General features: G+C 47.6%; 1 pseudogene; it reads left to right on the forward strand.

Annotated features, from left to right (window-relative positions):
- Nucleotides 1-1092: 1092 nt before the first annotated feature.
- Nucleotides 1093-1701, forward strand: LOC147087599 (uncharacterized; annotated as a pseudogene).
- Nucleotides 1702-3191: the final 1490 nt, after the last annotated feature.

Raw genomic sequence — 3191 nt, forward strand, 5'->3', positions numbered from 1 at the left:
GCTTTATTTGAAGTCACAAGCTTTCGGAGCGCTGCTCCTTCGTCAGGTGAAGGGGAGAGATGCATAAAGACACAGCATATATAGTCAGAGAATAATGTCAGATGTTTACAGGTAATCTTTCTAACTGCCATTTATCACACCTCGGCAGAGAGATAATCACAGCAATCAAAGGTGTGAATGGTGTCCAAACATGTCCGTCAGGAAAATATTACATCAAAGAACAATGAGGTGGGGTCACATGGGGTCAAATGTTGCAGATGCTGGGGTCTGTGTGAAAACGAAAAAACAGACAAAAAACATTTTTTTTGCTGGAAATCACAGCAGGTCCGGCCTCATCTGTGTAGAAGTCTCCCACGTACTCCCCTTGTTGGAGACTTCTACTGCCTCCGAAAGTTACACAAAGCCAACACACCCGGACGTCCTATCATATCAGGCAACGGAACCCTGTGTGAAAACCTCTCTGGATACGTTGAGGGCATCCTGAAACCCATTGTACAGGGAAACCTCAACTTCTGTTGTGACACTACAGACTTCTTACAGTGACTCAGCACCCATGAACACTCCTCGCCACGATGGACGTCTCAGGACTCTACACCAGTATCCCCCACGAAGACGGCATCATTGCGACAGCCTCATTACTCAACACCAACAACAGCCAATCACCAGACGCCATCCTACAACTCATCTGCTTCATCCTTGACCACAATGTCTTCACCTTCGACAACCAGTTGTTTACCCAAACACACGGAACAGCCATGGGGACCAAATTCGCACCCCAATACGCCAAAATCTTCATGCACAAGTTCGAGCAAGACATCTGCGCTGCACAGGACCTCCAACCAATGCTATACAGCAGATACATCGACGACATTTTCTTCCTATGGACCCATGGCGAAGAATCACTGAAAAGACTACACGATAACATCAACAAGTTCCATCCCACCATCAAACTCACCATGGACTACTCCTCAGAATCGGTTTCATTCTTGGACATACGAATCTCCATCAAAGACGGATAGCTCAGCACTTCACTCTACCGCAAGCCCACGGACATCCTCATGATGCTCCACTTCTCCAGCTTCCACCCTACCCATGTTAAGATGCCATCCCCTGCGAAGACACAGGATCTGCTCAGATGAGGAGGAACGCGATGGACACCTACAGACGCTGAAAGACGCCCTCGTAAGAACGGGATGTGATGCTCGACTCGTCGATCGACAGTTCCGACGGGCCACAGTGAAAAATCGAATAGACCTCCTCTGCAGACAAAAATGGGACACAACCAACAGAGTAATCTTCATCGTCCAGTAATTCCCCGGATCGGAGAAACTACGTCATGTTCTTCGCAACCTTCAACATGTCATCGATGACGACGAACACCTCGCTAAGGCCATCCCCACGCCTCCAATACTTGCCTTCAAATAGCCACCTAACCTCAAACTGACCATCGTTTGCAGCAAATTACCCAGCTTTCAGGAGAACAGCGACCACGACACAACACAACCCTACCACGGCAACCTCTGCAAGACATGCCAGATCATCAACACAGATACCATCATCACACGTGAGGACACCACCCACCAGGTACATGGTACATATTCATGTGACTCGGCCAACGTTGTCTACCTCATACATTGCAGGAAAGGATGCCCGGAGCATGGTACATCGGCGAGACCATGCAGACACTGCGACAATGGATGAACGGACACAGCACAACAATCGCCAGGCCGGAGTGTTCCCTCCCAGTCGGGCAACACTTCAGCAGTCAAGGACATTCAGCCTCCGATCTTTGGGTAAGCATTCTCCAAGGCGGCCTTCGAGACACACGACAACGCAAAATCGTTCAGCAGAAATTGATAGCCAAGTTCCGCACCCATGAGGAAGACCTGAACCGGAATCTTGGGTTAATGTCACGTTACATGTAACCCCACGTGACGTTGGCTTGTCCTCTCTACACAGATGCGGCCGGATCTGCTGTTTTTTTGTTTTTCACACAGACCCCAGCATCTGCAATATTTGACCCCTTGTGACCCCACCTCATTGTTCTTTGATGTAATGTTTCCCTGACTGACCTGTTTGGACACCATTCACACCTTTGACTGCTGTGATTATCTCTCTGCCAAGGTGCGATAAATGGCAGTTGGAAAGGTTACCTGTAAACATCTGACATGATTCTCTGACTATATAAGCTGTGTCTTTATGCATTTCTCCACTTCACCTGAAGAAGGAGCAGCGCTCCGAAAGCTTGTGATTTCAAATAAAGCTGTTGGACTATAACCTGGTGTTGTGTGATTTCTTACATTAATTTATTAACAAAGACAATGCTGAAAACACTCAGCAGGTCAGGCAGCATCTGTACAGAGAGAAACAGAGTAAAAATTTCAGGTCGATGACCTTTCATCAGAACTGGAATATATCAGGTATTAACAGTATTAAAGCAATGAGAGAGTCAGAAAAAAGTGCAGTTGCATAAGGAAAGAACAAAGTCTGTGATTGGCTGGAGGGCAGGTGTGATTCAATAACAAAAGTGATGATGGTGCAAGGCGAATGGGAAAATTATAGAAACAGAAAATAGGACTAGAGGAGGTGTAAATGGTTACAGCAGAATAACAAGGGGGAGGTGCAGTAGGGCACATGTGGCAGATAAGTTTGGGTAGAGCCCAGGAGTTTGCAGCAGCCCGCTGTCTATGTACCGGGATCTCTAGCACAAAGACCCAACCCACACCTCCACATAATTTGAATTTGAATGATCAGCCATGATCTCATTAAATGGTGGAGCAGGCTCGAGGGGCCGAATGGCCTACTCCTGCTCCTATCTTCTATGTTTCTATGTTTCTATGACAAGTGGAACCATCTCTGGGTTCTAGCTGGGAGGGCAAGTGGTAATGGGAGCAATGCAGGCTTGACACGGTCGAGGGCCCTGTCAATCACAATGGAGCTGTATACTCGGCTGAGGAAATATGATGACATTTCGGAACCACTGTTGCTGAAGGTGGCATCGTCAGAACATATGCAACGGTGGTGGAGAAACTTTGAGAATAGAATAGATCCCGTCCAGGAAGCCGGGTGGGAGGAAGTCTTCTCAAGATTCCTCTGGGAGTTGCTTGCATTGGAGTAGAAATTTGTGGACGGCCTAGCACCTGAAATGGAGATCTAGAAGTCGAGGAAGGGAAGGGAAGACCACTGTGGTT

The sequence above is a fragment of the Somniosus microcephalus genome, unplaced genomic scaffold, assembly GCF_052327205.1.
Source record: "Somniosus microcephalus isolate GS21.2 unplaced genomic scaffold, FLI_Smic_1.0 unresolved_chr5, whole genome shotgun sequence".
In the NCBI taxonomy this organism is placed as follows: Eukaryota; Metazoa; Chordata; class Chondrichthyes; order Squaliformes; family Somniosidae; genus Somniosus; species Somniosus microcephalus.